This window comes from Haliotis rubra, unplaced genomic scaffold, assembly GCF_003918875.1.
Source record: "Haliotis rubra isolate DU_JTF1 unplaced genomic scaffold, ASM391887v1 Scf440, whole genome shotgun sequence".
Classification (NCBI taxonomy): Eukaryota; Metazoa; Mollusca; class Gastropoda; order Lepetellida; family Haliotidae; genus Haliotis; species Haliotis rubra.
The window spans coordinates 63,421-89,373 of NW_025767125.1; positions in this window are offsets into that span (position 1 = coordinate 63,421).

A 25,953-nucleotide genomic window follows, 5' to 3' on the forward strand; every position below is an offset into this window, starting at 1 on the left:
GCTACCAACTGCCCCCGATATGCAAGGATCCATGCTACCCTGTAACGCTTTGACCACTAGGCTTACCAACCACCCCCGATATGCAAGTATCCACGCTACCCTGTAACGCTTTGACCACTAGGCTACCCAACCGCCCCCGATATGCAAGTATCCACGCTACCCTGGAACGCTTTGACCACTAGGTTACCAACCGCCCCCGATATGCAAGGATCCATGCTACCCTGGAACGCTTTGACCACTAGGCTTACCAACCGCCCCCGATATGCAATATCCACGCTACCCTGTAACGCCTTGACCACTGCTACCGCCCCCGATATGCAAGGATCCACGCTTTGAACTTTGACCACTAGGCTTACCAACCGCCCCGATATGCAAGGGGATCCATACCCTGGAACGCTTTGACCACTAGGTTACCCAACCGCCCCGATATGCAAGGATCCACGATCCATGCCTTGACCCTGGAACGCTTTGACCACTGGAAGGACCACTAGGTTACCCAACCGCCCCCGATATGCAAGGATCCACGCTACCCTGGAACGCCTTTGACCACTCAGGTTACCAACCGCCCCCGATATGCAAGGATCCACGCTACCCTGGAACGCTTTGACCACTAGGCTTACCAACCGCCCCCGATATGCAAGGATCCACGCTACCCTGGAACGCTTTGACCACTAGGCTTACCAACCGCCCCCGATATGCAAGTATTCACGCTACCCTGGAACGCTTTGACCACTAGGCTACCCAACCGACCCGATATGCAAGGATCCACGCTACCCTGGAACGCCTTGGCCACTAGGCTTACCAACCCCCAACCCCGCCCCCGATATGCATGGATCCACGCTACCCTGTCTACTTCTGTGTTTTACTGTGTTCCAAGATCCATGTTGGGGAAAGAGTGATGATGTCAGCGTCGTGCCAATTCTGTCATTCATTGATGTATTAATTGAACACCAGCTGAACGATTGTAGCCGGGTTCTGGTTTGAATGCCAGCTGCACACATAAACTAAAAATCCATTTTCACCTCACTGCGTATCGATTTTTTAATCGATTATGTATTTATGTAACATTCTAATTTTTTGCAATTTTTTTAAATGTGGTCTAACGGTAACAAAGAACTGTTCGATTGGCATTCCAATGAAATGGTGAGTAAATATGTTTAAGTGGATGGTGAGTAAAATGTTTATTGCAATGAGCTTTAAAACCTGAGAACTGTGTTGAAATCATCATCAATACATTTCCCATGCAGTAAACCATATACAGTAAAAAGATTATTGGATATGATGGTCACATAAGTGCTGAGAAAAACGTGCTGAAATAATCGTTTGGATAAATTGATGAATTTGTGTGAAAATAAGGTCTCCGCAAGGTCTTCACAAAAGTCAACACTGCTCAACCAGCCATATCTCGTCCTCTTCAATACTGTATGTTGTTCAACAGACAGGTGAATAGGTAAGAGCATGTCTCTTGTGCTCCACGAATACTGATGAAAATCAGATGGCTACAGCGTGTGACGTGTTGTTGTGTCCCATCACTGTGGTTCATGGTACTGACACATGGCTTGCTTCAGCCAAACTCGATTATTTTCGGGAATTATAACTCCGCCAGGGAAAGGACGATACAAATCTTTACCTAAGGCAATTACCCATCATTCATATGCTTGTTCAGCCTTACCAACTAGAAGGCATAAGTGGTAGGTCTAGGTTTCTCGTTTACCAAAGATACACTTGTTTATCACACCCTGCACACTGAACAGATGTCCTGTGTTTCCCTACATGTACATCAATATGTCCATCAAACATTGCTTGTTAACTCTTCACTATTCACCAGCAAGATGCTACTTGCTAAATCTTTCTCACCGAACAGATAGTACTCATTCAACCTTCCCCTCTCATCACACTTCTTGTTATAAACTTTAGACACTCGACAGACACTCTAAGTAAACTACTCACAAAACAGATAATACGTATTAGCCCCCTCCCTCACCAAACAGAAAATATTTGTTAACCCTCCACTACTTACCAACAGGACACTACTTGTTAACACACTGCTTGACACTTCCTTACTATCCAGACACCACTTGTTAACCCTTCCCCACCACCCAAACAGACACCACTTGTTACCCCTTCTCCACTAAACAGACACTGCTTGTTAACCCTTCCCCACTATCCAAACAGACACCACTTGTTAACCTTTCTACACTAAACAGACACTGATTGTTAACCCTTCCCCACTGTCCAAACAGACACTGCTTGTTAGCCCTTCCCTACTATCCAAACAGACACTGTTGACCCGTCCCCACTATCAAAACAGACACTGTCGATCCCTCCCCACTATCCAAACAGACACCACTTGTTAACCCTCCCAAAAATCAAACAGACACGACTTGTTAGCCTTTCCCCACTATTCAAACAGACACTGCTTATTGTCACTTCCTTACTATCCACACAGTACTTGTTACCCTTTCCCACTGTCCAGACACCACTTGTTAACCTTCCCCACTGTCCAAACAGACACTGCTTGTTAACCCTTCCCACTATTCAAACAGACACCACTTGTTAACCCTTCTACACTAAACACACACCACATTTTAACCCTTCCCCACTATCCAAACAGACACTGCTTGTTTACCCTTCCCCACCATCCAGACATCCCTTGTTAACCCTTCTACACTATCCAAACAGACACTGTCGACCCTTCCCCACTATCAAAACAGACACTGTCGACCCCTCCCCACTATCCAAACAGTCACTGTTGACCCTTCCCCACTATCAAAACAGACACTGTCGACCCCTCCCCACTATCCAAACAGACACCACTTGTTAACCCTCCCCACAATGAAAAAGACACGACTTGTTAGCCTTTCCCCACTATTCAAACAGACATTGCTTATTGTCACTTCCTTACTATCCATACAGTACTTGTTAACCACCCAAACAGACACCACTTGTTAACCTTTCTACACTAAACAGACACTGCTTGTCAACCCTTCCCACGATTCAAACAGACACTACTTGTTAACCATTCTACACTAAACAGACACCACTTGTTAACCTTCCCCAATATCCAAACAGACACTACTTGTTTACCTTTCCCCACCATCCAGACACCCCTTGTTAACCCTTCTACACTATTCAAACAGACACTGTTGACCCCTCCCCACTATCTAAACAGATACCACTTGTTAACCCTCCCCACAATCAAACAGACACCACTTGTTAGCCTTTCCCCACTATTCAAACAGACACTGCTTATTGTCACTTCCTTACTATCCACATAGTACTTGTTACCCTTTCCCACTGTCCAGACACCACTTGTTAACCCTTCCCCACCACCCAAACAGATACCACTTGTTAACCCTTCTACACTAAACAGACAATGCTTGTTAACCCCTCTACACTATCCAAACATACACTGTTGATCCCTCCCCACTATCCAAACAGACCCCACGTATTAGCCCTTCCTCACCAACCAAACAGGCACCACTTGTTAACCCTTCCCCACTATTCAAACAGACTCTGCTTACTGACACTTCCTTACTATCCACACACTACTTGTTAACCCTTCCTCGCTGTCCAGGCACCACTTGTTAACCCTTCCCCACTATCCAACATACACCAAATGTTAACCCTTCCGCACATCCAGACACCCCTTGTTAACCTTCCACACTACCCAGACACTGTTTGTTGACCCTTCTACACTCACCACGTCTAGTTAACCCTTGAGCACTCATCATCTGCAAACGGTACGTCGACCCTTCATCCATCGATTAAAACAGAATTGTCTGTGTCCAGCCACCCCAATACACACTGACGATAATTACTAACCACTCAGTCCCAAACAACTCTACACCAAAACTACACTAAACGCCAAAAGAAACGGTACCCTCCTTTTTAATGACGGAGGTACCTATCTTCAGCTGGCGTTGTGATGCGTGGACGTCCACTTCTTGGTCTGTCTACGGTTATCCCAGTCTGTCTGAAGCCCTGAATAAGTCTTATAACCGTGATGCCGTGGCATCCGTGGGCGTTAGCAACAGCATTGTATGTCGACCCCATCTGCACCAACCCAATGGCTTTTTCTCTCCCTTCAGCTGTTAATCGTGGCATATTTCCCGTACTTGTGTATCAAATCATGTATTCTAGGCTCTCTTTATACCCTGTAGAATCTTTCTGCATGTGATTTGAATATTGCTGCGTTTTGGCGATTGATATGTTACTTTGCAAGCAAACATGTCAACAAAGATAATTGTAGATGTTCCTAAACATTTTTTCACAATATCAAAGACACGTTTTACATGTTTTCACTTATGCAAATCAGCAGAAAATGTTTTAAAAGACTGAAATCATATCAATGATTATTTTACAATTTTACACACACTACAACAGTTTCTTGTTTTAACAGTTGAAACATGGTGACTTTAAATGGTTTATCATTGTCCCAAAGCGGAATTTTATTTCAACCTTTCTTTTGGACATCAAAATCACTATTATTGGTCTATTTCGGCAAGGACGAATATACATGTATTACAATTTAACTCTTCTGAAAAAGATGCATTTCATCCAAATATGAAAGCATTTGAGAATTTGTTTTATGATCTGCATAAAGCTGTGTTGCTAAGCTTTCTTGTAAACTAAAACCTTCTAAAATATCTTTGATAGTTTTTCAGTAATTCATAAAGGTAGGAGGGTAACGTTTCTTTTGGCGTCTAGTATACTCTGACGTACAAAAGGAAGTACATGTCTGTATTTGGGGATTATTTTTAAAAAACCCATCGTAAATATTTTGAATAGTTCTTCAAATGGGACTTACAAGTCACAAATATTCTATACGTGTTGTTTATGTTGATTTTTATCATTTGAGATACGTGTCTACTTTATTTAGTACGTCAGTATATAATTTTAACTTTAAAACTACCAGTATATACACTCAACCCGAACCTATGACCCCCACCCTTAGCCAAGTCGACCTGCTCTGTGCCTGTATTAGTCAGTCCTTCTACTGGTGATGTTCCGTCTCTGGTATCTATCGATCTCCAGATTAATTACCAGACCGCTGCAGGCCACTGTGGACGCCCCGCGGAGACACCACTCAACGCTGCCACACTGTCGATGTTCGGGGGGACACTCCGCACAAACCTACACCTGCGGCCGCTTCAGATAGAGCTCATTTAACCAGCTTGTGCAATCTTGAGTGAGGGTTTCACGTAACGAAAATAACTGGACTCTTAGACACGAGCGTAAACATCAAACCTGGACCATCCTTGAAGACACAAGGAATTGGAGCTACATGACGTCCCCACCGTCATCTCGCAGTATACCCCCAAGGCAGCGTTCTCTGATAGTGCAGGTGGAGCGAGAACGGCCCGCACCCAGAGGGGTATCATGTCCTGCCTTGATCGTAACTTGTAAGGGTAAAGGTTGTTCCGGCTAAGTGTTGTCATGGTGACAATGAATGAGATTACGGGGCATGGTGAAGGAAAATAGATTGTAACTCAAAACGCCAGCTTGGACTAGGAGGTGATCATTTGTGAAATCGGCATGTCAATGGCCCTTGCTCCTTCAGGATTGACCCTGCAATGTCGCAATAACTGGCTGTATCTTGACATGATGATCTTGGCCAATCTTTCCCACGCAAGTTTGTTGATTAATGGTTTTAAACTTGATGTGGGTGTTCAGAGGCCAAGCAATTGTTCTGTGTCAGTTCTATTAATCTGTATATAATGTTGCATTTTGGAATGACTGCTCATGTATAATGGGGGCTGTCCGACAGGAGGGTCAGTGATAGGGTTTGGTTGGACCAGGGTGTCCATATGACGCAGTGGACGAAGTAGTTTATGTATGATGGTGGCCATGAATGACAGATGTATTTGTTCAAAAGTTTTAAAATAAAATTGAAAATATATAATTTACCCCCAAAATATTGGGATGAATACACAAATGTAACATATGCTATATTTGGAATTACACTTTCCCAGTAAAGAGCGATTTTTATACTTTTTGGGTGGCCTATCCGGGATTCGAACCCAGACTATAATGACTATCATTCATGATGGTAGGGTGAACAGCTAGCATATCAGGTCGAGTGAGTGAGTGAGTATGGTTTTACGGCGGGGGATACCAGAAATTAAATGGGTTTCATACATTGTGCCCATGTGGGAATTCGAACCCGGGTCTTCGGCTTGACGAGCGGACGCTTTAACCACCAGGCTACCCTACCGCCCCGAATATCAGGTCGAAGGCCCGGGTTCGATTGTCCATACGGGTACAATGTATCCATCCCCATTCCGTTGTTTCTCATCTTGACATTGCTAGAATATCGATAGAATCGTCGTAAAACATATTTCCGACTCAATCTCTCGCGCCACAGACTTATGGGTTGTTTCGTTATTGCGTCAACAAGTGCGATTTTCTTTTTCTGATCAAAGGGTAGCCAACGTGTTAGATGCGAGGATTTAAACTCTCTTCGTTAAAATATGACGTAAAATTAAATTCGTCAAAAAGTTGACCTAAAATTGATGGCGGCAATGACAGAACTATGGGCGTACGCAGGAATGTTTGTCTGTTGAAGATATCCTGTATGAAAGTAGGCATGTGAAGACAGATTTACGGAAAGATTAAGACAACAAGTACTTGGCACTATGATCAATATGTATGTGTACTTATGTCTACCACAGTTATTTCTGACATTGATCTAACCTTGCGGTCACTACTGGTCTTCATGGCTGGACGGGCGAGATTAGTCGGAAGGTGGGTGAGAAACGCAATCAGTTGGCACGATTTAGTCTAGACTAACACTTAGTCTCTGAAAATATATAATTTCGATAGAAACCAAAAATCCATTTCAATTCCAAAGGAGCCCAGATAGGGATATTTAGACCATGGGGACATACTGTATATTTCCTTCAGGGCTTTTGTAGAACGACTGGGCTGAGCGGAAGGAGAAATGATATGGTTCATTTACTGTTAAAACGACTAGATTTAGTCTAGCTTTTTCACAGGAACCGAGGGGCGGTGGGGTAGCCTAGTGGTCAAGGCGTTGGCTCGTCACGCCGAAGACCCGGGTTCGATTCGCCATATGGGTACAATGTGTGAAGCCCAGTTCTGGTGTCCCCCGCCGTGATATTGCTGGAATATTGGTAAAAGCGGCGTAAAACCATACTCACTCACTTGCAGGAACCGATCGAATGTTATGTAATAATGTAATCGGATCAAATGTACCAACCAGCTTGTCTTACGTGCATTACCGTTCCGCCATGGAATCCTGTAAAGGTTATGGATGCCGTACTCTAGGTTACTGCTCAGTGTTTTATTTTGTTTTGCACACAGAGAGAGAAAGGGATAAAAAGCGAGGGAGAGATTATAGATGGTATAAAATGGGCCAGGTCGGTCATCATTATTTAAATAGGAGGTTGAGGAGATTATAGATGGTATAAAATGGCATATCAAGCCAGGTCGGTCACTATTATTTAAGCCAGAGGTTACGTTCAACATACTCTAGCTATTGTCGTAAGTATGGTTACCAAATTCGATAAATCGATAGTCGTTGATGTCTGCTGCTGGGAACAGTATTATCATATGCGCAAATGTAAGTATCATCTGCGGAAACGTAAGTGTCATCTACGCTTATGAATGTATCATTTACATAGATGAAAATATCTTCTTCCTAGATGTAAATTTCGTCTACGTAGATAGTGTGCCACCAATACGCTTCCATACTCAAGGCTACAATATCTGAGCTACTGTTTTTGATAAAACCTTCTTTATGCCAGCTTGGATTGTTTGTAGTTCAACACGCATTCAACAACATCCCAGTCCCTGGACCACGGTCTGAAAATAGGACGTAACCGGACCAGACAATCAAGTGATTGACGTCGTGTGCATCAATCTACGCAACTGGGATAAGATGCTATGTATCAGCCAAGTCATGCCACTCGCCTGACCGGTGACCGTTTGTCGTCTCTAACTTACTTCGGTTGGCAAAGACCAATTCTGAACCTACATCTTTTTCAACATGTTTGCAAAGCAGATAGATATTTGATGACGCTGCCTTTCAAGAAGCTTGTCAAACAGGTGGATATTTTTAGATGTATTGATGATCTAGAATTTCATCTGGCGTGATCATTCATCCGTGTATCTGTCATCGGCGTATCATTACGGGGGGTGTACAACGACGTCATTGAACGTCGCACCATGCCCACGTTAACGAGAAAGCGATCGGTGTGATCGATCCAATCTACAGCTACACCAAAGTTCGGGAGATGTCCGAAATTTAATGATGCTGACCCTCCGATATTTCCGGCGGATCATGATGTCAGGAAAAGGTGCAAGGTTGTACTAATCGATAACACAACGTTACGTCCTCATTTGCGACTTGTCTGGTGGATTTCATTTTATGATAGCTTCCTTCTTCTTGTTAGCTGACGAACATGGATCCGATGCTTCCGACCATCAATCTCTGATTTCTTCGTTCTGTCTCATCGGACCAAAATTGAACTGCAGCATGGGTAATGACGAGTTGTTGTCAGATCGAAGGTCGCATCTTCGTCCTCCATCTGCGGAAGATAGCGACAACGCACAGAGATTTGAGACGCCTTTGACCAAGGGAACAAACATCGCCGCATCTTAACTGCCGTTGTCTTTCAGCTTTCTTTAAGACAAATTATTGTTGATACAATGGCATAACATTCATCACCTGTAGTAAACATACTGTTTTCTAACAAAAGCATGTTTGTCGTCACATGGGAGGGGCGGTGGGGTAGCCTAGTGGTTAAGGCGTTGGCTCGTCACGCCGAAGACCCGGGTTCGATTCGCCATATGGGTACAATGTGTGAAGCCCATTTCTGGTGTCCCCCGCCGTGATATTGCTGGAATATTGGTAAAAGCGGCGTAAAACCATACTCACTCACTTGCAGGAACCGATCGAATGTTATGTAATAATGTAATCGGATCAAATGTACCAACCAGCTTGTCTTACGTGCATTACCGTTCCGCCATGGAATCCTGTAAAGGTTATGGATGCCGTACTCTAGGTTACTGCTCAGTGTTTTATTTTGTTTTGCACACAGAGAGAGAAAGGGATAAGGGGGAGGGGGGAGATTATAGATGGTATAAAATGGCATATCAAGCCAGGTCGGTCACTATTATTTAAGCCAGAGGTTACGTTCAACATACTCTAGCTATTGTCGTAAGTATGGTTACCAAATTCGATAAATCGATAGTCGTTGATGTCTGCTGCTGGGAACAGTATTATCATATGCGCAAATGTAAGTATCATCTGCGGAAACGTAAGTGTCATCTACGCTTATGAATGTATCATTTACATAGATGAAAATATCTTCTTCCTAGATGTAAATTTCGTCTACGTAGATAGTGTGCCACCAATACGCTTCCATACTCAAGGCTACAATATCTGAGCTACTGTTTTTGATAAAACCTTCTTTATGCCAGCTTGGATTGTTTGTAGTTCAACACGCATTCAACAACATCCCAGTCCCTGGACCACGGTCTGAAAATAGGACGTAACCGGACCAGACAATCAAGTGATTGACGTCGTGTGCATCAATCTACGCAACTGGGATAAGATGCTATGTATCAGCCAAGTCATGCCACTCGCCTGACCGGTGACCGTTTGTCGTCTCTAACTTACTTCGGTTGGCAAAGACCAATTCTGAACCTACATCTTTTTCAACATGTTTGCAAAGCAGATAGATATTTGATGACGCTGCCTTTCAAGAAGCTTGTCAAACAGGTGGATATTTTTAGATGTATTGATGATCTAGAATTTCATCTGGCGTGATCATTCATCCGTGTATCTGTCATCGGCGTATCATTACGGGGTGTACAACGACGTCATTGAACGTCGCACCATGCCCACGTTAACGAGAAAGCGATCGGTGTGATCGATCCAATCTACAGCTACACCAAAGTTCGGGAGATGTCCGAAATTTAATGATGCTGACCTCTCCGATATTTCCCGGCGGATCATGATGTCAGGAAAAGGTGCAAGGTTGTACTAATCGATAACACAACGTTACGTCCTCATTTGCGACTTGTCTGGTGGATTTCATTTTATGATAGCTTCCTTCTTCTTGTTAGCTGACGAACATGGATCCGATGCTTCCGACCATCAATCTCTGATTTCTTCGTTCTGTCTCATCGGACCAAAATTGGAACTGCAGCATGGGTAATGACGAGTTGTTGTCAGATCGAAGGTCGCATCTTCGTCCTCCATCTGCGGAAGATAGCGACAACGCACAGAGATTTGAGACGCCTTTGACCAAGGGAACAAACATCGCCGCATCTTAACTGCCGTTGTCTTTCAGCTTTCTTTAAGACAAATTATTGTTGATACAATGGCATAACATTCATCACCTGTAGTAAACATACTGTTTCTAACAAAAGCATGTTTGTCGTCACATGGGTACTAAAGTATGAGGGGCGGTGGGGTAGCCCAGTGGTTAAAGCGTTCGCTCGTCACGCCGAAGACCCGGGTTCGATTCCCCTTTAGCTACAATGCGTTAAGCCCGTTTCTGGTGTTCCCCGTCGTGATATTGCTGGAATATTGGTAAAAGCGGCGTAAAACCAAACTCACTCACTCACTCACTCACTCACTCACTCACTCACTCACTCACTCACTCACTCACTAAAGTATGAAGAGTGCATGAGGCATGAGTTTGTTGTTTAACGTCGCATCCTGCAATGTTCCACCTATATGACGACAGCCTGTATATAATCGAGTTTGGACCAGATAATCCAGTGACTGATGCTAGGAACATCAGTTCAGGTGTGGTGACGCGTTTTCAATCTGGTCACCAAGCCTGACTTCGCCGGATCTATTTTGTCGCCTAACATCAAACACACACCGTGATTGGCCGCTGGAGTGGAGTACCCAAAGAGCGACTTTGCCCTCTCTGCAGCTCACCAGCAGTTGCAGAGGAGTTCCATTATCTTTTTAAATGTGAAGCCTTTATTTCAGAAAGATCAATTTTTATCCCAAATCAATTTCTACAATGGCCGAATCTCTCAAAAATGGCGAACCTTTTCAAATCCAAAAGAACAAACACTTTACGTAACTTAGCAAAATATATTAGAATTGTTTCCAAAAGGCTCCAAATAAAACCTAATTTGTAACATTTACGCTTTTTCAATTAGTTATATCTGTGATATATCTTTGTACATGTATATGTATTATAAACTTCGATGTACATCCCTTCTATCTTGGCATTTATTATATTCATCTATATTTAATAGTCTCATGTACCACCGTTGGTGGGTTTTTGAGAATACATATGATGCTGCTGATGATGATGATGATGATGATGACTGAATCACAGGGACGTTCACTCCATCATCTAAGAAACTGATTGATGACAAAGTAGACGAAAAATATGAAAAATGTCTTTATTATGCGGTACTAACGACGTTTCGACAAAGACCCCTATATCTTTATAAAAAAAAGTTATAACATTTCTCTCCATTGTCAACTGAAATACTGTTAAACAGTCCAGACGTTCAATCGAACTCAATCACGAATCACCTGTGTTCATTGAATCCCTTACTAATTTATTTGGTCCGATGATAACTCACACTTTTTATTAAGGTTTATGGTTATTCTGTAAGAAATTTAGTTGTCTTTTGCGAAACTTTTGTGTTAATCTTTTACATGAAAGTCAAACAGATGTTGTTTTACCAAGGAATATATATTCAGGTTCAATCTATTTTAGTGACAAAGTTCCACTGCGTCCATTGGCCGGACATTATCCTGTGACCGTGGGTTTGAAGCCAACGTTTATTCTGATAATGATTTTCAGTTTGTCTAAACGATACCTGTGCTGGTGGGTCTTACCTAAATCTAAGACATGCATGACCGACTGACTATTACTCGTCTGAAATACTCTAACAGTTCACTTTGGTCTTAAAGACACAATGTCACACCACACTTCTCTAAAAATACATAATGCATCTCTCTCAATAACACTAACTATCAGCCCTCAGGGAAGCTACCATATGAAATATTTTTTAAGAAATTACGTATTTAGATTACAATATTAATTTGAAAAGTTCGAATGAATTAATGCAATGTTGCATTAAATCGACTATCGCGCCATCTAACGATAGAACATCATTTCAAGCGAGCCCCATACAGTTATGTCCCTTGGAGCGCTCTTTGCGAATGCCTACGCACAACGTGTAATTGAAACCAGTTCGACAAACACGGCAACACAGCGTGCGACAGTTTTCGATGTATGGAGGAATTGTTTACATTCCATATATGGCAGGTATTATCTGTTTGGAAGATGTTCGCCTCGGAGTTTCAATTATCGATTTCAGGCAAGTCGTAATGGATAATAAGTCTTTTATTGCATCAATAGGAAGCTAAAGTGAGTGCATATGCCCTAATACATAAATTATAGGTCATATATTGTCGAAAATGAGTGACATAGTGCCTTTAAATCCAACTAACTCAATAATGAGTGAAATGCCTGAAAAGTTCCCCACCATTACATCTAACGATGTATTAGTATAAGTGCAGCGTAGTAGTACCACATTTCAAAAACATTATCATTTACGTAGATTTGATTCAGAATATTCCACTGACACGTTCATATTCATCACGAAATCATTGTCCACTTCCAGTGTTTCATCACCTGCAGTATATTTGCCTCTTGACGTTTTAATACCTTTTAGCTGTTTCCGTTTCCTTTGTTATATGTTCTTTTTATGACGTGACGTCATCGTTGCTTTGAAGCAAATGATACTGCCTCGGGTTTATCATACCTTGTGCAGGATTATTTTGTAATTGATGGCCTTTATTGACATATGTTATCTGTTACGTGCACAGCTGATATGCTGATGTCTTGGGTGCATTAATTCATTGCAAAGTTACGTCCCTTAGCTGCGTCAGTATTCAGGTCGATTATGATTCTTGGTGTGTCAACGCCATTCCCATGCACTAATTTGAGTGAGTGAGTGAGTTAAATGTTTATGTCACCTCGGCAGTATTTCATCCATATAGTGACCACTGGTTTGAGAAACATGGCCTGAAAACTTTGATCCTTTCTATCACACGACGGGGGCGACATTTTGGATTCATATTTCTTTGAAACGACCTTATCCCGTTACAGAATGTGTTTTGTTGTTTAACGCCGCACTCAGCAATATTCCATCTATATGGCGGCGATCTGTAAATAATCGTGTCTGGACTAGAGAATCCCGTGATCAACATCATGAGCACTGATCTACGCAATTGGGATACGATAGTGTGTGTCAAACAAGTCAGCGAGCCTGACCACACGATCACGTTACTCGCCTCTTAGTGAAGACCAATTCTAACCCGGATCTCCGTCACAGAATGAAAACGAGGTCGGTTGGCCAATCCCTGCTGTTGAATGGTTTGGTTGGTCCGACTATCGCGCATGCGCGCACACACAATGACCTAAATATCAGCCCTCATGTAACAAGAGAGTTCAATTCGTGAGTTCAAATTATTTCGTGTAAGTTCAATTACTTCGATGTGTTTGCGTTCCCCAGTCTGTTTTAGGACCAGGTTATATTCACTCTCGGTGCCAGACAGGGCAGTTCTCTGAGGGCTGTATTGTTCTGATCTTAATGAACTGGTATTGACAACATGTGTCCACTTGATCGGGACGTGACCTTCAATGTGATGTCTGCACCGAGGACCCTCTGTTGTTGTGGGTGGACGGAAGGCACTGCAGCCATCTTGACGGGGAGCATTCACAGAGACTTGCTGACAGTCGCATACATAGACACATGCAAGGATTCCTTCCAGGACATAGCAACACTTATTCATTATTGAAGCAAAATACTCCATACTTTGGTTGCAGTGACTAACGGGGTTTTAGTACGCATCCTCAGTGAGAGCTCCTAGTGATTGCTGATGTGTAGAGTATATTCACATGTATACAGTTAAATGGGAGGACTTAGGGAGTAGTGAAGTAAATAAGTGCCGGTGGACAACTTAATCTGCTGTGGGGTAACACGGGTTGGTCAGGGTACTACTGATGAATAATGTGAGTAGTTGTTGGGTAACATGGTTCGTTCAGGGTATTTGAACGTTAACAGTTGTTGGGTTAGACTGTTAACAGTTGTTGGGTTAGACTGGTTGCATTCGGTACTGGTGTAGAATATGATCAGTTATGGGGTAACATGGTTCGTTCAGGGTATTGGTAAAGAACGTTAACAGTTGTTGGGTTAGACCGGTTGCACTGGGTACTGGAGTTGAATATGAAGAACGTAGACAGTTGAGGAGTACCATGGGTCGGCTAGGGTGTTGGTAAAGAACGTAGACAGTTGAGAAGTACCATGGGTCGGTCAGGGTGTTGGTGAAGAATGTAAACGGTTAAGGAGTACCATGGGTCGGGGTGGGGTGTTGGTGAAGAACATAAACAGTTGAGGAGCACCATGGGTCGGTCGGGGTGTTGGTGAAGAATGTTAACAATTGAGGAGTACCATGGGTCGGTCAGGGTTTTGCCTATTGGTGAAGAACACGTACACAGTTGCAGAGGAACACTTTTATGTATAGACAATTTCTTTACGTTCTGGTGTAGATGGTAACACCGATATCAAAGGAAACCGTTGTTGGGTCTACACCGCAACGTCGCATCTTTGCAATATAGAAGTTATCTATCCATACAAAGTGTTCCTCTTCATCATACCAGCTTCTAAATGCCACCTAAAGAAGTTACACGTACGCAAACAGTTGTTAGAGAACATAGGGGCGGTCAGGGTACTGGCAAAGAGTGCCATCAGTTAGGGCGGTCAGGGTTGGGAACATGGGACGGTCGGTCAGGGTACTGGCAAAGAGTGCCATCAGTTTAGGGGAACATGGGACGGTCAGGGTACTGGCAAAGAGTGCCATCAGTTGTTAGGGAACATGCGGACGGTCAGGGTACTGGCAAAGAGCGCCATCAGTTTTGGGGAACATAGGGCGGTCAGGGTACTGGCAAAGAGTGCCATCAGTTGTTAGGGAACATGGGGCGGTCAGGGTACTGGCAAAGAGCGTCATCAGTTGTTGGGGAACATGGGGCGGTCAGGGTACTGGCAAAGAGTGCCATCAGTTGTTGGGGAACATGGGGCGGTCAGGGTACTGGCTAAAGAGCGCCATCAGTTGTTAGGGAACATGGGACGGTCAGGGGGAACATGAGAACATAGGGCGGTCAGGGTACTGGCGGCTGCAAGGTTCTGGTGGGGGGATGGACGCTATTTCCTTTAAGGAATATATTGTGCCATCAGTTGTTAGGGAACATTGAAATTCCATGTGAAGATCTCGTAGCCATCATGACCCTAATGGGATCTTGTCTCATAAAGGTCACAGCACTAAACTTGTTTCACTGAACGGACCCTGAGGCGTAGGAAGCCACTGAGAGGAATATCGTTCGCTTATTGTTAAATTTATTGATGTGAGCTTCGGACTGACATGTTCATCCCGCAGGGTAAATTTACATCCACCAAGGTGTGATGATTAATGCCGTTTTAAGTAGCCATTTCATTAACAGTCAATATCCGTACTGTTGTAATTAATCCGTTTAATACATGGGGTATCCGACATCCAATTGTTTGCAGCTCAGCGTAAAATTTCTTTCAGCCATTTTAGATATATTTTAGATGCACCTGATCACGAAATTCCCTTACCAAATATTAGCTGTAGATGCATCTGTGTTCATTTGTATGGGATTGAAGAATGATCGCCCAAAGTAATACCTCTTTAGTATTTCCAGGCATCTGTATGGATGTGACTCGCGAGCGTCAATGATGATATCTCAAGAGATGCTCCGAGGGCATTACGGGTAATAATCTCCTAGATCCCATCAACAGGACTGGCTGTGATCGGTAGACCTGTACTGTTAGATAGGGCGCTCGATGTAGTCAATGATCGGAGATCAAGGTTGAGAGATGCACAGTTTGCCCTGCTTCCTGACTTGGATAATTGCGGCTTGGTTGCAAGTGTTGACACGGGGTGATGAAGTGGGGTAAGGGAGGGTGGTGTGAGGAGCTCGTGAGTGTCGAGCCTTCCGCACGCCCTTCAACGTGTATCAAGCATGTGGGTCCTGTGGTGAGTAGGGACAAACTCCGTGCAGGTCACATGAGGTCATTCGCCAGTCTTGTTTACAGAAAGCTGTGTTCTGGCCCTTTTGGTCGTCTCAAAGAGGTTAGGGAGAGACCAACAACTTCTTATGACCATGAGAATGTCGTGTCAGGGAATGTCGTGTCAGAATGCTCTGGTAGAAAACTCTGAGCTACATAGACAAAATATGTTTACTACATTGGGTATAGTTATAGTTTACCATGGCTTTAGCTCACATGTCTAGATATGAATCAATCAATCAATCTATCAATCAATTAATCGATCGGATGTAGTCAATAAAGGTAGCCCACCCATGATAGCGTGTGACGGTCACGATGTATGCCTGGGTTCGTTTGTCCACATCTCTCTCTCTCTCTCTCTCTCTCTCTCTCTCTCTCTCTCTCTCTCTCTCTCTCTCTCTCTCTCTCTATCTCTCTCTCTCTCCATACTTGCAGACACTGTACAATGTATATTCTCTCTGGCGGCAGGTTAGTCAGTCCACTCTACTACAACCAGTAGTCAGTATAGTGACCCTATCTGCTCATTGTTATTTCATAGAAGTGTAGTAACTTGTAGATTGCCGCCCGTAAAGATCCGGGTTAGAACTGATCTTCAGTAACCCATGCTTCTCGTCGGAGGCGACTAACGGAATCTGGTGCTCAGGCTCGCTGACTTGGTTAACACATGTAAACGTATCCCAATTGCGTAGATCGATGTTCATGCTGTTGATCACTGGATAGTCTGTTCCAGTCTCGATTATTTACAGACCGCCATATAGCTGGAATATTGCAAAGTGCGGCGTTTAACAACAAACCATCCAACCAATGTAGATTATCATACCGTATACATGCAGTCATGGCTCAACGTATGTAGAGACTGGAGACTGAGCTGGACATGCACCTTTCCTCCTGTCTTCGTTTTGCTTGTGATGTCTGAGTAGGGATTTTGATTACTGTTCTTGTGTTTGAGTATGTAGTTTTTAACTATTGTTTTAATGTTCCGGAACGACGATGCCGATGTCGTGTTTCCGTGCCAGCAGGAACTAATGCCCAGCGTCAGAACAATCCAGCAAAGCGATTAGCCATCAACTGATAAGATCACTGGTCAAAGAGGCCTGTGTGCCCTTCATTTCAGAATGAACACATGCCATATGATTGATGAACTTAATGATGTAATACATTAGCAGTATTTAATCTTGGTATTATGTAACCTGGCAGGAATTTTAAGAGACCCGTGTTGCTGGTTTACCTGGAATGTGACAAGCCGGAATTAAGACACAGCAAAAATATCTTGGTTTCCGCAATGGGGAAACCTGGTGGAAAGTGGACTGAAACTTAAGTTTCCACCTAGAATCCAGTGAGTTTCCGTTCTTTTACATTGAGTTTCCGCAATAACGGAAACTTACAATTACCCACTTTCTAAGGGTTTCCGCAAGGTTTCCGTTACCCACACTCCAAGATGTTTCCGATGAGATTCAGTTAACTTTGAATCCATCAGGTTTCCGCAAGGTTTCAGTTATTAAGACTCCAACAGGTTTCCGCAGAGTTTCAGTTACCAACAATCCGACATAGTTTCCGCAGAGTTTCAGTTACCAACAATCCGACATAGTTTCCGCAGAGTTTCAGTTACCAACAATCCGACATAGTTTCCGCATAGTTTCAGTTACCAACAATCCGACATAGTTTCCACATAGTTTCAGTTACCAGTTTCAATTTCAGGTTCACACGTTTTCATATGCGTTTCAAAGAGCTAAATGTAAACATTCTTCTTTATTCATATCATATATAAACTCTTGTTAAAAACAATATAAGCAATTTGTTATTATCATGACATTTACTTAAAGAAAAACAGAATATATAATAAGATTCATTGTTTTATTTTCTCAAGCGCAACCAACTAAACTGACGTACTAAAGAAGGTACACTCTTGGTGCTTCGGAATCATTTTCCAAAAACAGATAAATAAAATAAATAAGTTTTCGATTGTGTCTTTGATTATTGTTTGTTTGTATTGTTTTCTCTTTGTTTTGTTGTTGTTTTGTTTGTTTTTTTTGTTGTTGTTGTTTTGTTTTTTTCTTGTTTTATTTATTTGGTTGTTGTTGTTTTTATTTGGTTTGTTTTGTTTTTGGTTTTGGCTTTTGGGGATTTGGGCTTTTTAGAGGGTAGGGGAGGGGGAGATGATATCAAACCACTTTCTCCTATGCGTCTGTTTATTTAGACCGCTGAGTTTAACCTTAGAGTGAGTGAGTATAGTTTTACGCCTCTTTTAGCAATGTTCCAGCAATATGATGGCGGGGAACACCAGATGGGCTTCACACATTGTACCCATGTGGGGAATCTAACCCGGGTCTTCGGCGTGACGATCGAACGCTTTAACCACTAGGCTACTCCACCGCCCCTTATAACATTAGAATACAACCCAGATCATAACGTTGAACCTCAGGGATTTCGGGCTGGAAAAGGTCCCAAGCTCCTATACTGGTCGCAAAAGGACGGACTGACTGAGTTTGGTTTTACGCCGCTTTTAGCAATATTCCAGCAATATCGCGGCGGGGGACACCAGAAATGGGCTTCACGCATTGTACCCATGTGGGGATTCGAACCCGGGTCTTCGGCGTGACGGGTCGCAAGAGGAGACCAATTGTAAGTGGATCTGGCGGTCAGGTTAGTTGACTTGGTGGATTGTGTGTCTTCCTACACCGACTACATGGATCGTTGTTTACAATATCCAACCATGAATTATCTGACCCAGTTCGATTGTTTACAGGCCGCCTTCATATAGATTGAATATTGCGTCGCTCTTACGTACGCCCACACACACGTACGCACGCAAATTACGTTGAAGCTTGGTCTCGGTCCCACCCAGTAAGCCGAATTCTATTCGCCCTATGTTAAGTGTGGCGGTTGGGTAGCCTAATGGTTAAAGCGTTCCCTAGTCACGACGAGGACCCGGGTACGATTCCCCACATGGGTACAATGTGTGAAGCCCAATTCTGGTGTCCCACGTCGTGATATTGCTGGAATATTGCTAAAAGCGGCGTAAAACTAAACACACTCACTCACTCTATGTTAAGTCCTCAAAAACACAATTTATTCGCCTCGATCAGCAGACACTTCGGAACAACATATTTATATCATTTGATAATTTTGAAGGCAAACAAAGTTTCATCGAGGAAAGTCTGTCTGAAAGAGACGTCGACGTCCATGTATGTATAGTCCAGGGTAACATAACACTGTTTGTGACACTGAAAGACGGAAAATCCGATCAAACGCTTAACAGCTTATATGTCTGGAGGGACGGATTTCATTCAGTTTAATATGACCATATCCACTCAGAACCCAAAGGATGATGGCGGCTAGTCTGGACCAGACAAATTAGAGTTATTGAATTTCGTAATTAATCACATTCTGTTATGAAATTCTCATATGGCGTCTTACGTAATTGCCAGACGAAACTGTTCAGGGAATACTCAATGACTGTCCGATGTCATGCGTTTCCCTGGCAACGTTTGGTGGTCGACAAGGACCTCCTGGTGCGTGCAAGGTGGCGACTGGTTTTTCGACAATTCCCAACAACACGTGTTGCCTAGGTAACGTTAAAAAATCCGCAAATGCCATCAAACATGACGGAATTTATGATTATCATTATCATAGCTTGGTTGTTTTGTTTGTGACAAAATGTTCTTGTCGGAGTGTGTTTGAGAGACTTGTTGGAGTGATGTCGAGTTGACTGAGTGTGTTTGAGGTGCTTGTCGGAACGATGTGTTTGACATGCTTGTCCGAGTGATTTCGGGTTGACTGAGTGTGTTTGAGGTGCTTGTCGGAGCGATGTGTTTGACATGCTTGTTGGAGTGATTTCGGGTTGACTGAGTGTGATTGAGGTGCTTGTCGGAGCGATGTGTTTGAGATGCTTCTTGGAGTGAGTTCGGGTTGACTGAGTGTGTTTGAGGTGCTTGTCGGAGCGATGTGTTTGACATGCTTGTCCGAGTGATTTCGGGTTGACTGAGTGTGTTTGAGGTGCTTGTCGGAGCGATGTGTTTGAGATGCTTGTTGGAGTGATTTCGGGTTGACTGAGTGTGTTTGAGGTGCATGCTTGTTGGAGTGAGTTCGGGTTGACTGAGTGTGTTTGAGGTGCTTGTCGGAGCGATGTGTTTGAGATGCTTGTTGGAGTGAGTTCGGGTTGACTGAGTGTGTTTGAGGTGCTTGTCGGAGCGATGTGTTTGACATGCTTGTTGGAGTGATTTTGGGTTGACTGAGTGTGTTTGAGGTGCTAGTCGGAGCGATGTGTTTGACATGCTTGTCCGAGTGATTTCGGGTTGACTGAGTGTGTTTGAGGTGCTTGTCGGAGCGATGTGTTTGAGATGCTTGTTGGAGTGAGTTCGGGTTGACTGAGTGTGTTTGAGGTGCTTGTCGGAGCGATGTGTTTGAGATGCTTGTCGGAGTGATTTCGGGTTGACTGAGATTGTTTCACATGCTTGTCGGGGTGATGTTCGGTTCACTTAATTTGTTTGAGATGATTGCGGGCGTGATGTCGGGTTGACTAATGGGCCAGGACATATTTTTGGCCAACCAAAAAAGAAAAAACCCATGACATGATACAATATATATGTTGGTGTCGGTAGTATTCCATGACTTAAACGTTTGCATGACAACACCATAGTTCACTGAGAAACATTCCAAACTATCGTTCGTAATTCCCTAGCGTCGGAATCTTGGTTTCCAATAGTTCATTTGCATATTGCTCACGAGTTATTTTCGTTCAGAACGTAAATTCAAGTACGCTGCGATTCCGTGAAAGTGTGGTCAGAGTTATCTGCCCTTGGTATGTAACACCTTTCCGTCATATGAAACTTTCGTATGGCTTGTGGTCACTTCAGCTTACGATATAAGTAAACTGCCCACGAAACACACTCACGTCAGAGACCAAGTCTCCAATGATAGTTCCCACCCATGGTGTCTGACACGAACGATGTCTCGCGTCCAGACCCCAGTTCCAAATGAATAGACACAGTCCATCCCATAATGACCAGTGGCTAACTCCGGGGAAAATGGCATGATGGGATTTAGTCTGCAGGTCGAGACGGTTGTAGGAGATAAGGACACTGACTATCTGGCCCAAGACGCTCTGGGCTCAGTTTGCCCCAGACCATAATTCCTAATAGGATTGTCAGGGTATAAGCAATTTCATTACAGGCACGCAGTAACGAAGCCAAGGATACCAATATGTATATCTTCGACTGGAGTATAGCCTGAGTACACACTCCAAACACAACACGCCAGATGCCCAACTCCGAGATCTGATTCCCATCCAGTTTATTAAGTATTTGTGTCCGTCCTAAGACCAATCTGTTCATGTACTATCACAGCGACCTATTGGGATTCGTTTAAGACTGGTTTATTTATCGATATGTTGTCCTTGCTTTAGTAGACAAATAAACTACCATTGATCCGCGTTATCTGGAAGAGGTTACACCAAAGTAAGGTTTTAGAGTTGGAGAGATAATAAAGCCTGCATTACGAAGATCAGGATCAGGGGATTGTGGTGAGGGCAATATTCAGGTGCCTGACACAATTACTCAGGTCACGATAGACATGGCGTTTTCTATTCTAATTTGCAATTCTTTCTTGCTGAACTTTATTCGCCCGGGTCTACAATGTAGCATGGTGAGGTTTACAACAGTTGAGTTGAGGTGAAATTGGGTTTTACGTCGTGCTTGAGAATATTTCGCTCATATGACGACGTGCATGCATGTGTATGTGTATGTGCGGCTGCTTGTACTAGCCCAGACTGAAGCTGGTTTTATAGTGCTAGCTCACTGAGATACCATGCCGCAGTGAAGCATGAATACCCCACTCAGACACATTATACTGACTCCGAGCCGACCAGTCCTTGTTGTACCCATTAATGCCGAGCGCCAGGCAGGGACCAACAAGTACCATATTTTAACGTGTTTTGGTATGACGCGGTCGGGGATCGAACCCGCGACCTTCCGCTCTCCGGGCGGACGCTCTAACCACTACACCACGGAGGCGGTCTAGGTTTACAAGAGGTATATGCAACCGTATACATGAATAAAAACCAACATTGATATCATATACATAGATAATACAGTGATGGAGGAACTGAATTTACATACCACATGGCGGCAAAATATGGACAGTTTTATTAAAGTGGATACAATTTTTGTCTGAAATAAATTAATCATATTAAATATTGAAGGCTTTGTGATGAACTATTAGAGAATAAACCATTTTTCGATGCAGTCGTTTGACATCCTAACAATAAAAGGGCGGTGGGGTAGCCTAGTGGTTAAAACGTTCGCTCGTCACGACGAAGGACCGGGTTCGATTCCTCACATGGGTACAATGTGTGAATCCCTTTTCTGGTGTCAACTGCCGTGATATTGCTGGAATATTGCTAAAAGTGGCGTAAACCTAAACTCAACTCCTTAACTCACTCAATCCTTACACCAAAATAGTTTTGTGACCTGGTTATTAGCAATCACCGCACACCTGTAACTTACAGTACCTAGATTTTTTACTTCTTTCCTATTCGGGTTCGCTACTATTCACTCGGGTCCACTCGAGTATTTCGGCTTTGGCAGTTGCTACCTTATATACTACCCATCAAAAGTTTAGGGGGCGGTGGGGTAGTCTAGTGGTTAAAGCGTTGGCTCGTCACGCCGAAGACCCGGGTTCGAATCCCCACATGGGTACAATGAGTGAAGCCCATTTCTGGTGTCCCCTGCCGTGATATTGCTGGAATATTGCTAAAAGCAGCGTAAAACCAAACTCAGTCAGTCAGTCAGTCAGTCAAAAGTTTAGACTCACCTAAAGCACTCACTATATGTTATGTATATATATATATGGTTACATCGAAAATGAATTTCTCCACTAACATGGGGGAACCAACAGCAAACTTTATGCAGATTAATTGCACGAGGATCATGCATCAAATTGCCAAAAAGCATGTGCAAATATCGTTCATGTGAACAGCTGCGTTTTGCTGTAATGTTTTGTTAAGAATTCGCTATTTTTTACTGATTTTCATCATTTACTGAACTCATGACAATAATCTTTTTAACGCTACGAATTAGTTGTACAATACATTAGTTCATGTGTAAACAGTACCTATAAACTGAATGGAATATTTTGCAATATCAAGTTTAGAACAGTTGACTGAAGTGAGTGGCTACATTTACACTAGTGAGTCTAAAGTTTTGATGGGTAGTATATGATTTTGCTGTAGCCTGTTCAAGATCACGCCGTATGAAGTGTTTATGATACTCGGACGATGCAAAAGTATTACATACCTTGATACTACCACGCTTTTGGCTTGAGACTCACGCTTTATGACTCATGGTACGCTCTCACGAGAACACTGATAAATATCACGTCAAACCGAGTTCACATGAAAAACCAAACAATAACGTCTGAATACATCGTTTTCAGTGACTTTTCTGAGAAAGGAATTTGCAATTATGCCCCTCAAGATTCCACTATGGTCGAAGCATGTGGCTCTTGCACCTCTGCATCTCAAGCTTTTGTCTCTCTTGGGCTTTGGAAGCTCTTGGAAGTCACACTCTTCAATAGAAAGGCAAAATTAAACATCTCGCACACGTACAAAGGGGTCTATGTTTTACGTGATAGACACGTGAATGTAAACATGGATTCCTCCTATTGTTTACCGAGATTACCATCTATAAGATTGAGCCGAGCCAAAAGCACAAACTGCGGTTTCAGACGACTGAAACTATTATGATGTCAAGGTGGCTTCACGTTCACCGACAGATGACTGCTTGCTGTTGATGTTCGTGATATTTACATTATAATCTTGCACATGTCTTAATATCTACCAAAGCAGGCGCTACGGTATTACACTATCGTTGTCATTCGTCTTAAACAGCAGCTTGGCCTTTAGGTTCCAACATTTGGGAGCATTGACAGAGATTTGTATTCATATCGCTATATGTGGATAACTTAAACAGCTGGGCCTAGATTGTCGAAGCTCTCTTAGCGCTAAGATAGTCGTAAGTGCCATACATTACCATTAACTTACGACTATCTTAGCGCTAAGAGAACTTCGAAAATCTAGGCCCAGCTTGGCCTTTAGGTTCCTGTGTTTGTGAGCCTTGACCTGTATTCATATCGCTATTTGTGGATAGATTATGACACCCGTTCTAGGAGGTTCGTGTCTCCTAGCTCAACATACCTCTGATTATCATCCGTACATGGGTACCCGGTAGGAAGAGATAGCAATCCGATCTGTATGCTGATAAATAACTTTAATAAGTAAAAAATTGAATGCACTGTGGTTAGCATTTCCATTACAAAGCGTTCGCTCGTCACGCAGAAGACCCGGGTTCAATTCCCAACATGGCTGCAATGTGTGAAGCCGATTCCTGGTGTCTCCCACCATGATATTGCTGGAATATTGCTAAAAAACAGCAAAGAACCATACTCACTCAGTCACTCATTCATTCCTTCAACACATACCATTAAGTTAAGTTTCAATAAGGATAACATTTAGTTTTAGACAGTATTTTTCTCAGCCTAAAAGACAAACATATTTCTTTCTCTTAAAAAAGAAGAAACAAGTACTATTTTATTGCTGGAATATTGCTAAAAGTGGCGTAAAACCCACCTCACTCACTCGTTTTCATTACATCATATTTGATATGGTTGTAATGCGTCCTAAAAAAGTGGAAATTCTCTCTCGTGTCTCTGGACGTTTTCCAATACATATACCGCTAAATATGTCCCTAAACGACGTATACAACGAGCATGCTTACACGAACTGTCGTTTTGGTGTCTGCCACTTCCTGTATATCTATATAGAAATGCCACACTCCGACACAGCGATGACTTAACATAACAGCACTGCCACAGGCTAATTTGCATATCACGTGACCGGACTTTTCTCTTGTTTGTAATCAAACGCGCATATTCATAATAAGAAGAGACTTGACTCACGAAAGCTTTTCGGCGCTTTCTTCATAATGTTTTACATTGTTACATATATATTCTTCCACAACTGCGACAGTAAGGTCTATGACAGTACATATTTAGATATCAAACTGGCTGCATCGTTTGCTCTCCGTCGGCTTCGATGACAGCACGTGGAGCCGTACAACCTATGTAAACAAAGAATCGCTACGCAAATCGAAATAGTGTTACATGTTTTTGGATATTTTCTGAGTGAAACTAAACCACTCTATTAAAGATGTTTAGTTAGATGTGTAGACTCGTCAAAAATAAAAGGGTAAAAGAAATCTGTCGTTATATTGGATGGACATTGCAAGATGTGACGAATGGTCACATTTTTCTGGCCTGTGGCAGAGGTACTATGCTGGCTTGCCGCATGGAACTCTGGGTAGGAGAGTGTAGAAATGCATATAACGAACTACGGTTATTGTGGACAAAAACAGGGGGCGGTGGGGTAGTCTAGTGGTTAAAGCGTTCGCTCGTCACACCGAAGACCCGGGTTCGATTCCCCACTTGGGTATAATGTGTGAAGCGCATTTCTGGTGTCCCCCGCCGTGATATTGCTCGAATATTGCTAAAAGCGGCCTAAAACGTTTATTATTCATTCTAAAGTGGAGATAGTTTTGGGTTAATGCTTTCAATGTCAAACAGTCTGTGAATATGATGGAGTCTTCGCAACCTGGTCAAACACAAGGTTCTTGAAATAACTAGCCCACCTTTAACGAAGGCAGGGAACGTGCGTCCCTGAAAGCCCAGGGCCTGGGGAGTATTTGTCCATGGACTCAGTCCACGGGATTGGACGATGGACAGGCATAAGGGAACCAATCGATCTCAGGAAATAGATGCTTTCAAAACACAGGCATGATTCTAACCGCAGTCGGAGGA